Source organism: Lepus europaeus, chromosome 20 (assembly GCF_033115175.1).
Source record: "Lepus europaeus isolate LE1 chromosome 20, mLepTim1.pri, whole genome shotgun sequence".
Classification (NCBI taxonomy): domain Eukaryota; kingdom Metazoa; phylum Chordata; class Mammalia; order Lagomorpha; family Leporidae; genus Lepus; species Lepus europaeus.
This window is the reverse complement of record NC_084846.1, coordinates 47,848,007-47,860,016: the sequence shown is the minus strand read 5'-3', so window position 1 is coordinate 47,860,016 and position 12,010 is coordinate 47,848,007.

Sequence of the window (12,010 nt, the reverse complement as noted above, 5' to 3'; positions counted from 1 at the left end):
ACTGAGAACTGAGTAAATGGTGGGTGGATAAATAGATGGAAGAAAGCGAGGGAAACATTCCAGAGGAAATGTCTGAGCATCGAGGGAGAGTGGAGACACAACACCCTTAGAAGTGGTAGACTGAGATGGATTAGATGGGACTAAGGGCCCGAGTGTGTGTTGACAAGTGGCTTGGAAGGCATAGTATTCCATCCCACATGGAGCAAATAAGCATGCACATCCCACAGGGATAGACACCAATGGCCACTTCTGGAAGATGGGCAATCAGTTAGAATTATGAAGTGCTTGTAGTAAGTGGGATCTTTGACACAGAGCTTCATGCAGGAGCAGTACACATAGAAAGGAATGGGAGTTAAAAACCTTCTGTGTATCTGTTTTTTGAGGGGAGTACTTTCTTCTCTATTAAACAATGACCCAATGACCCTCATATTTCCCTTCTTTATGTGGATGTTAGGAAGCTCAAACCAATTTGAATATTCCAGTGCAATAGTTTCTTACAAGCCAAGCCTTACCTTTGCTTTCATGTGTAAGTGTTTCTTTTTTTATAATCATTGTCAGTCCTCGCTCTTATTCCTTTGGTCTTATTTCAATAGATCACTTACATTACTGCTATTCATTAAAGACCCTCTCTGATCTTTAGAATGTAATCAAGAACAAAATCAGTCACTTATCATTATATATCCATTATTCAGAGCTCACCTTTCAGATTTACTTCTTCTCTTACCTTTCCTGAAAAATAGCAACCAAGGATATACCCAATTGTAGAAATGCAGCTCAGTCTTGTATCCTTAGGCTCAATTTTCCCAACTTGACCCCCTACTCATCAAAGTCTAAACTCATTTCCTCTTTGTGGGCTCCCGTTTCCCTTGTCAGCTTCCTTAAGCCTTTCTTGCACTCTTTCCTTTGTTTTCAGTTTATTACAATTTATTCATCAATGATATTTCTTTTAAAGGACAATTCTTTGACCCCTTGATTTTTTTTTTTACATTTTCTCGTTGACTACACTAAGTGCTCTCTGTGTGCATCACAAAAAAATCTTCCCTTATCCCAGCACTTATGACATTGTGTTTTAATTATTTGTTTATATGAAACATTTAAAAAGTTTCAAAGAACAATGGAATTAAAAATATGACCTTCGAAGCAAGTGTTTGCCCCAGCAGTTAAGATGACTTGGGACACCAACATTCCATATCAAAATGCCTAATTTTCAGTCCTGGCTCTGATTCTGATTCTAGCATCCTGCTAATGCACACTCTGGGAGGCAGCAGGTGATGGTTTAAAAACATTAGTCACTGCTACTCACATAGGAGACCTGGGCTGAGTTCCAGGGCTTCAGCCCTGGATATTGAAGACATCTGGCGAGCAAACAGAAATGAGATCTGTTGGTCTCTGTCTCTTTCTGTCTCTCTGCGTTTCAAATAAAAACAAAAATAAATTTTCAAAGCTTTAAATGTGACTTTATTTTGGTGCATGCATTTTCAAAATTCATCATGGTTTTTCAGAATTTGCATTTCCATGTGTTATGAAAAAAATTACCACAAAACTTTTTTTTGTTTTGTTCTTTTTTTTTTTTTTTTGACAGGCAGAGTGGACAGTGGGAGAGAGAGACAGAGAGAAAGGTCTTCCTTTGCCGTTGGTTCACCCTCTAATGGCCGCCGCGGTAGCGCGCTGCGGCCGGCGCACCGCGCTGCTCCGATGGCAGGAGCCAGGTGCTTCTCCTGGTCTCCCATGGGGTGCAGAGCCCAAACACTTGGGCCATCCTCCACTGCACTCCCTGGCCACAGCAGAGAGCTGGCCTGGAAGAGGGGCAACCGGGACAGGATCGGTGCCCCGACCGGGACTAGAACCCGGTGTGCCGGCGCCGCAAGGCGGAGGATTAGCCTGTTGAGCCACGGCGCCGGCCACAAAACTTCTTTGTACTTAAAGGATATTTTAATATAATTTCCAGGAACTTTTTGAAATTCCTTTATATAACTGTATTTCTTTCCATATCGGTCATGAAAATAAAGATTCTATATATTCTGCTTATCACTACAACCTCCAAAACTGTATATGCTCAACTAACATTTCTTGACTAGATGTATATATACTTCTGATCCAATTTGTTAGAATGTTTGAATTCAAAATCTAAGATGTCTCTTTTTTCTATATTGTTATCTAAATATGAGTCTGAGACAAGAACACTATATTCCACAAGAAACTGCAGTGATGGTTATGAAATTATTATTGAAAATTTTGTTTTCTTAGGCTTTGCAGATAATTTCCTGATTTTCTACTGTGCTTTAGTTGCATGAATTTGAAGGCCAGAAATATAGTGGATATTTTATTGGTCAAGCTACCATGCTGGATTTATTCAATTTTCTTTTCCTTAACTGTGGTATAAAGAGTTTCAATTAGCACACTGGCAGCAATAAAATCCTTCATCAATACATTATAGCAATATTCTAAGCATGAATGCACTTTAGTAGGGACACAAATCATTAGTAATGAAGTGGTCCTTTGACAGACTTTACAAAAAATGCAAAACCCTAACTCTGCAGTCTGAACTAACACATATTTTGCTTATCAAGTGGTGATAGGAAACAAGTTGCATCATCAAGTAGGCATTTTTCTGATTACATAAGTGAATTCTGCAATGATATTATTCTTATTTTGTACTCTATGAAAAAAATTTGCTTTTAAGATGCTTCCTGTTAATGCACACTCTCAGAGGCAATAGATGTTAACTCCAGTATTTGACTCCTTGTCACTCACGCGGGAGACCTGAATGGAGGTCCTGACGTTTGTTGCAGCCATTGGAGGAGTGAATTATGGGCTAGAAGTTCTCTCCATGTCTTTCTCTCTCTCCCTCTCTCTCTTTCACTGTGCTTTTCTTTCTTTTTTTTTAAGATTTATTTATTTATTTGAAAGGCAAAGTTACAGTGACAGAGAGAGAGAGAGAGAGAGAGAGAGTCCATCTATTGGTTCACTCCACAGATTGCAACAGCAGGAGTTTGGCCTATCCAAAACCAGAAGCCAGGGGCTTCTTCTGGGTCTCCCACATGGGTGCAGGGGCCCAAGGACTTGGGCCATCTTCTACTGCTTTCCCAGGCCATAGTGGAGAACTGGATGGAAAGTGGAGCAGCCGGGACTTGAACTGGTGCACTTATTGGATGCTGGTGCCACAGGCGGCAGCTTTACCTGCTATGTCACAGCATTGGCCCTAAGTTAAATCTTTTTAAAAAGAAAAAAGAAACTTTTGAGCGTGAGCAAGATGTTGCTAAACATCTTGTTAATTATGATGTTTTCCCAGATGCATATGTATCCTAATTTATGAAGTATAATCCTTTAAATAAGTGAAGGTGAGCACATATCCATTATTCCCCACAAAAATTGTTTAAAAACATCAAAAAGTGGCATGTACTGCCCCTGAAAATACTTATGGTAAATGCTAGTTTTGCTAAATTAAGTTTTGCATATTAATTTTCAAATTAGACTCTATGTAAAACACCAGAAAGAGAACAGGAAAAAGAACTGAAAAACACAAAGTTGTGTGGTGATTAAATTTTAACTTGAGAACTGGAAAACAACAGACGGTAAATAGTCTACATTCACATGTGAAAATTGTTTATAAATCCTACAGTGGAGATTTAGTAAAGCGCTATGGCTCTCCTAAGAGTTTTGCATTTCTGCCACAGGCCATTTAGAAAACTCTGGAGGAGGTTTAGGTAAAATAAACCTATTGAGAGGAATAAAAGAAAGGATATTTCATTCTTTTTAGTTGCATAAGTCTCACTGTCCACTTTTAACTGAATCATTAGAACTGCTGTGCATTTAACTGGAGGAAGCTATGTTCATTTGCCAAGAATACAAAGCAGATTTTTTTTAATAAAAAGAATGTATAATGAAAAGAATGACACTTGATTTTTTGTGAGTGTTTGTGTTTGTGACCAAATATTTTGTTTAAAAGGTGTTAGTAGGTATCCTTGTCTCTGTTTTCTGGGCAATTCCAATCTTTAATTTGTAATTTGAGGCTAAGGGATACTTTTAGCCTCAGCATTTGAAATCAGGTGGTGTTGGCTTTTTATTTTTATTATCTCTCATGGGAAGTTATGTCCTTAAAAACAAATCCTTATCAATGGTGAACAAATGTGCTTCATTCAATATTAATAGTAGTATCTGTAGATATTTATTTTGTCTCAAAGTAACCAAACTATGTATTGAGTTTTGGAGAAATAGAAACATGAAAAACTGGAAGCTTAGAAGTAGATGGTTAAAGGGGTACCTCTACAAGTTACCAGATATGTGATCGGCTGTCATTTGTAGTCACCAGAGATAAAATAGAAAAACAGGCCTAAGTGAGACGACACAACAAAGAATATAAGTAAATACAAAGGAGAGTGTCTTATTGTAGTATTACTGTCTTCCGAAATATGTTCCTGAGGCAAGGAAGTTGAAGATAGAATTTTATTTGTCCAGGCTGTTTTCAATGTGGTACACTCATAAGGCATTTGGAGCAAATAATTCTATCATTGTTTATGTGAAAATCACTCAAGATGTGAAAAAAAAAATATATATATATACATATATATTGATTCATTCTAATATATCATTTATATAGCATTTTCTGTTTTCTCTAAAGGCAAGATTATATAGATAGGGTTAAGAATAGGAGTTCCAGATGGCCCCAGTGCTTGGGATGCTCCCATTATGTGGGAGACCAGGATGGAATTCCTAAATCCTGGCTTCAGACTGGCCCAGCCTTGGCTATTGTGCCCATTTGGAGAGTGAAACAGTAGATAGAAGATAACTCTGTTTCTCTCTCTATCTCTCTCTCTTCTTCCCTCCATCCCTCCCTTCTCCCCTCCCTCCCCCTCCACCTCCTACTATCCCTTCCCTACCCCATTTTTGAAATAAGTAAATCTTAAAAAACAAAGAGATCGAAGATTAAATACATTAATTTTTAAAAATTCATTCATTCTAGAAGGTAATGAATCTTTTAAGTTTGTTCATTCATAATTGTCTTTAGTTGAAAAAGGTTATGTCATAACTTTTATTATTAGAATTTTAGTCAATGGTATCGGTCTCTGTAACATTAATAGGCCACATTTATCAATATTTTTCAGTATTTCTTTGAACATGTTTATATTTTTTTACATTTTTCAGTGCATCTTGGGAAAAACTCTGTCGTATTTTTTCCATTATCTAGTTTTCAACTTCCAGTTTGACTGCTTCAAATATGATTTTTAAAATTCTGTTTTTAGGTTATAATATTATTATTTATTTTTAAATTTAAAATTTTAAGATAAAAAGTAATACATTCTTATTATAACAAGTGAAAGAAGGCTATATAAAAATCATCTATCTCTCTCCTATCTCTACATGCAACATTAAAGCTGCAACTAAGATGTAGATAAAAATGCATAGGTCTCTTTATAAAAAGAAATTTAAGCTCCTTTTCTTCCAATTCCAGCAGATATGATAAGCATACATGTACCTATGAGAGTAGCCTTTTGCTCTTTTTTATTTTTAAAAATGTTACACCCAATAGAAACAAGAATAACTGATTTAAAAATCATATGCCTTCAGCTAAATATACAAAATTTTGATGTTATTGACATTCCTGTAAGCCAGCTGAAGTAACTGTTGGGCATCATAACTGTCATCTATAAATCATAGGCAATGGAAGTTGTATTTCTTATCTTATGCAAGTATTAAATTAAACAAATTGAATATTGATAAAATATTGCTAGCTAATAAAATCCATATTCCTATTTTCACAGATTATCTCTATTCATCATACGCAATCTTTTCTTTATGATCTAGGACACAGTCTAGGATCATAAACGGTATTTTTTTTGTTTGTTTCTTAAATGTCCTTCTTTGCTTTTTTATTAAGATTTATTTATTTGAAAGGCAGAGTTACAGAGTGAGGGGGAGGGATACAGAAAGAGATCTTCCATCTACTGGTTCACTCCCCAGATGGCTACAACATCCAGGTCTGCGGCAGGCCAAAGCCAGGAACCAGGAGCTTCATCCTGGCCTCCCACATGGGTGGTAGGGGTCAAACATACAGGCCATCTTCTGCTGTTTTTCCCAGGCCATGAACTGGCAGCTGGATTGGAAGTGGAACAGCTAGAATATGAATTGGCTCCCATATGGGATGCTGGTGTTGCATATTGGCTCCCATATGGGATGCTGGTGCTGCTGCTATGCCTCAGTACCAGCCCCACTCTCAAATCTTCTTGGATATAAAATTGTTTCTTTGTCTTCCTTGATTTCATATTTTTTAAGAAAACTGGCCTAATGTATTGTGGCATGTTCGTTGTGATTGTCATATTTTCTCAGGATCAGATTCAAGTTAAGCGTTTTTCAGCAGGAATATCACAACAGTGAAAGTGTTTTTCCCATGACCCCCACTCACCCTCATTGTGTCCCATTATTGGTTATGACAATGTAGATCATCAGCATGGGAAGCAGCATACACAGCAGACTCATAGAATGACAGATGCCCTAAAAAGCACTCTGGCCTCAGAATCAGCCCTTAAGGCATTCTGATCTGGCTAAAAAGCCCATGAAAGTTTCTCAGGCATGGAAAGCCAAGACACTGTGGCAAAAAAAAAAAAAAAAAAAAAAAAAAAACCTACATGAAAGATCTCAGTGAGTGAGATCCCAGTAGAAAGAACAGGCCATGGAAGAAGGAGGTACCTTTCTCTGAAGGGAGGAGAGAATTTTCACTTTGATTAGGGCCCTGTCTAAATAAGATCGGAGTTTGTGAACTCAAGAGGCTTCCAGAGCCTTGGCAGCTCATGACAAGCACCTCGGGTGGTTACTGACATCATAAATAAGAGTGTTAATTGTTAAATCAACAACAGGAACCACTGTGCATTTACTCCCCATATAGGATCTCTGTCCTTAGTGTGTTGTACTATGCGAATTAATGGTAAAACTAGTACTCAAACAGTACTTTATACTTTGTGTGTCTGTGTGGGTGAGATCTGTTGAAATCTTTACTTATTATATACTAAATTGATCTTCTGTATATAAAGATAATTGAAAATGAATCTTGATGAAGAATGGGATGGGAGAGGGAATGGGAGATGGGATGGTTGTAAGTGGGAGGGAGGTTGTGGGGGGAAAAACACTATAATACGAAAGTTGTACTTTCAAAACTTATATTTATTAAATAAAAGCTAAAAAAAAAGAAAATGTGGATCATTTGGTTAACATGGTGTTTTTCTAATTGCTCCACTGTTAAGACATTTTCCTGTTTTTAGTTATTTTTTAGGTTATGGGGAAACACTTTAAGGCTGTATGTCAAAGTATCCTGTTAACCCAATGGACTTTAGCATCTGCTACCTGATTTAATCATCACTACACAGATAATTTTCTTTCAATTTTATCCTGTTCCCAGTTTCCTAATTTCTGAAGCTAAACCTTCCCAAGACTACACCTCTGGTGATTTTCTTACAAAACCTCTTCCACCTTAATCTTGATTCCTGATAGTTTCAGACATTGTCGCATAATTTTCCCGACACTCTCTCTGGGGGTACTGTTCTGTTTGCATGATCCCTCTCTTGCTCAGCTGTGGCTGTGTTTTCTTCTCCTCTGTTGATGCTTGATTTTCTCTTCTGGATATATTGTTACTGAGATTTGATATTCTCTTCTGGAAATCTTGACCTGGAGCTCTGTGCTGTGTATTTCATTTTAGGTCTGAGGGCTAAGAGTGATTGTATTTTCTTTCCTTGATTGTCTGGAGGATAGTCAAATGAAGAAAATACAAAAGAGAAAGGCTGAGAGATGAAGTAACAGAGACTGCGAAAAAAGGGACAGCGAGGAGCAGGGTGACAGTAAATAAGACTGATAAACAAAGGGTCTGAGGAAAATTAAAAGAGCATACAGAAGAAAGATATTGTGACTTTTTTGCCTTATATTATGTCAGAATTTATTAGCTATCTGACTAATTTGCTTATTTATTTTGGCCAAAATCTTAACAATTCAACAACAGCAGCTTCTCCAATTTCAGAATATTTCCTGTTTGCAGATGCGATCTTAACACTCGATGTCTTTTTTTGATAACTTGCCCACATATCTAGAATTTTAAGTTGTTCATGAATGTGAGTATTATAAAAATCATTACACCAAATAGTTTACATTACACATTGCCAGAAGTTTTGTTATGCTGTACTATATAAATATATACCCATCTCTAAAATGTACACGGCATTAATTTGGTATGAGCAGAATGAAAGAACAAATTGTTATTTTTAATTCTAGGTGCTTCCCAGTTGCTGTTTACAGCCAATGTGTGGAGTTCTAGGGGATTTTTCAAGAGGAGCATTCAGGCTTCACTTGCCTTTACTCATCCTTTCACTCCCATGCTTAGGGAATTTTGTTGTACACATTAAACTTAATGTGTTATCAAATGCATAGAATCTGACGTATTTAAATGGTTGAATGACATAAAAATATTGAGTGTGGGAGCTGATGCATTTCTCTTAAAAATCTTCTACAATAAATGAACTGTGGCAATCAAGTTTCCAAATTCTGTTAAGCATAAAATGTAAAGTTTGACTAGTTTAAACTAGGCAATACATTTAGAATTTTTGTCTTAGAATAGTGAGATAATATCAAAATGGTCCAGTATAACAGTTCAGTTAATTTGCAATGTGAAAAATGTGTTTAATATCCCTGATGAAAAGTAGTTATATTAAACCAAATGGCTTCTTTCCTATTTTAAATGTCTTTGGTTCTTACAGTTAACTTCTAAAAATATCTCCATGCTACTGAATTGCTAGTACATTAAGTGAACATTTCATTTACTATTCTACAGATAAATATACACATAAACCATATTTTATTTAAGACACTTAGCTGAAGTGTGAAGCATGGTTAAATGAACAATATTTAATAATCCAACTTCAAAAGGTCAGCTTTCTATTTTCATCCTCAGAATATATAAATTCTTGACACTGTCAGTATTTAATGAAAACTTCACTTCAATGTGGTGAATAAATTAATGAATGATCTGGTTAGAATATCACATTGAAGTATTGACTGTCTCTCATACAAACTCTGACATTAGTCTATATAACATTAAAGAACACTATAGCTCTGGCCTCAAAGAGATCTTAAACCTTCTTCACATAATTTCTTGCGTGATCTCTCTAGTTTTTGTGTCTTGACAGTCTGAGCTATTCTCCATATTTGTGTACATTAAATCAGTAATTTGAACACGTCAATGATCAGGAACAAACAAAACTCTAACATTCAGAAATTAGTGTGAGGTTCACAGTGAAACTACCTATTTCTCTTATCAGACACAAACATCTCAGAGAAAAAAAACACCAAACAAGGTCTTTCTGAGACCACCATAAAGTAGTACAAAATAAGTTCCTTCCACAAGGTAGCACACAATCCCTGCCCCAGCTAACATGAATAACTGCTGCTTGTTTTGCCAAAGTTGTTTTTGACAACTTTATCCTTAAACCATTCTACCTACCATATGATAAGCTCTATTATCAGGAAATTCTTCCCCCTTTTTCTGACAATAGCCAATCTATGAAGGACCCTTGCTTGCCCAGATACTCAAAATTCTCTAATCAGGGCCGGAGCCGCGGCTCAATAGGTTAATCTTCTGCCTGCAGCACCGGCACCCCGGGTTCTAGTCCCGGTTGGGGCACCGGATTCTGACCCGGTTGCCCCTCTTCCACTCCAGCTCTCTGCTGTGGCCCGGGAGTGCAGTGGAGGATGGTCCAGGTACTTGGGCACCTGCACCCACATGGGAGACCAGGAGGAAGCACCTGGCTCCTGGCTTCAGATCGGCGCAGCGCTGGCCTCAACGCACTGGCCTTAGCAGCCACTTGGTGGGTGAACCAACAGAAAAAGGAAGACCTTTCTCTCCGTCTGTCTCTCTCACTGTCTAATTCTGCCTGTCCAAAAAAAAAAAAAAATTGTCTAATCAGAGCCCCCATCCTATTATAGCCTTTTCTTAACACTTCTTATCATGACTATCACAGTTCCTCATTACAAATATTTATCCTCCCTGCAGTACATGACAAACTCAGCCTGTCAACTCTGTGTGTACTCCTGGTGGCCTTTGGCTAAAGAATGTTAACACTCCTAGGGTTTTCTTGTCTTTAAGAGTTCACCAGGAACTTTTGAGCATGGCTTGATGCATGCTCATGACAGATCATCTACAGCTAACCTGCTTTCCCAGATTTCCCTTTCTATTCTGCTCCATGCTCAATATTGATAGCAACCAAGTTAAAAGAAAGAATGAAGATTGTGGAAGAGACAAGAAGATAAGCAAGAAGATGAATAGGAATCCAAGTTTGCCATGCATTCTGGTTTAAAAGAGGAAGAGTTTGCATCATGGCCTCACCATTATTTATTTTATAATTGAATCTAAGGAGCGTGAAGTCAAATGCTTCTCTGTTCCTTGAATGAGGCTTTCATGAGATAAAGGCATTTATGAATAATAATATCCTACCAATTAGCTACAAACAATGGCGGCTGTATACCAGACCAATTAAATCAGAGGGTTTGTCTCAGTCATCAGCATGTTTTAATTCCTCAGGTAACTTCAAGGTGCAGTCAAAATTATTAGGCATTATTACACCGAAAAGAAAGGAGTAATAAATAGAATAGTCAGTTTAGTAGTTGCTTCTAAAAGAAAGAGAAAGAAGAGGTATTGCAAGCAGAAGGGAACTTTCCAAAGTCCTCAATTACCCTGGAATATTCTACTGCAAAGGTTTGCGAATTCCCATTAGGTTTTATTGATCTTACTATTATAATTGTTACTATTGAGATTTATGTGCATCCGTATTTTAATTAGATGGTGATATAAAAGTATTTCATAAAATTCAAATATGACAAATATGCCTTTTATTTAGCCATCAAAGCTAACAAATCTATAATGGTTAGATATCAATAATTAATTATTTGCATAGCCTATACCTAAGCCAAAAAACTCTGTAAAATAATTTGATGTAAAAGAATAGAAAAAATGAATTGTTTTTTACTTTTTAAAAGTTTTGTTTAAGGTATACAAATTTCATGTATTTCATATATACAGATTTAGGACCATAGAGATACTTTCCACCCTACCCTCCCTTGCTCCCGCTCCCCCACTTCTTCCTCCTCCCTCTCCTATTCCCACTCAACTTATACAAAAATCTATTTTCAGTTTACTTTATACTCATAAGATTAACCCTACACAAGTAAAGAGTACAACAAATAATATGAAGAAAAAAAAAAAACTGTTCCTCAACACTAGAGGCAAGGGTTGTAAACAATCTCTGACCCTCCAAATGTCAGTTTCACACTTACACATTTTATTTTAGGTACTCTAACAATAACCACTGATAGGGAAAACATATGATGTTTGTCTTTTAGAGAATGGCTTAATTTGCTAAATATAATGGTTTCTAGTTGTTGCAAAAGACAGGATTTCATGTTTTTTTGTTTTTGTTTTTGTTTTTTTTTTTTACCACTGAGTTGTGTTCTATAGTGTATATATACCATAATTTCTTTATCCAATCTTCAGTTGATGCACATCTGGGTTGATTTTATACTGTAGCTATTATGAATTGAGCTGCAATGAACATGGGAGTATAGATAACTCTTTCATATGCTGATTTCATTTTGTTTGGGTCAGTTCCCAGGAGTGGGATTGCTGGGTCATACGGTATATCTATTTTTGGATATCTGAAGTATCTCTAAACTGTCTTCCACAATGGCTGGAGCAGTTTACACTCTCACCAACAATGGACTAGAGTACCTTTTCCCTGACATCCTTCCCAAAATTTGTTATTTACTGATTTCTGTATAAGAGCCTTTCTAATTGGGGTGAGATGAAATCTCATAGTGGTTTTGATATTCATTTCCCTGATGGCTAATGATCCTGAGCATTTTTTTCATATGTCTGTTGACCATTTGAATTTTTTCTTTTAAAAAAACTGCCTGTTCAAGATCTTTGCCCATTTTTTAACTGGATTATTTGGTTGTTGTTTGGTTTCTTGAGCTCTTT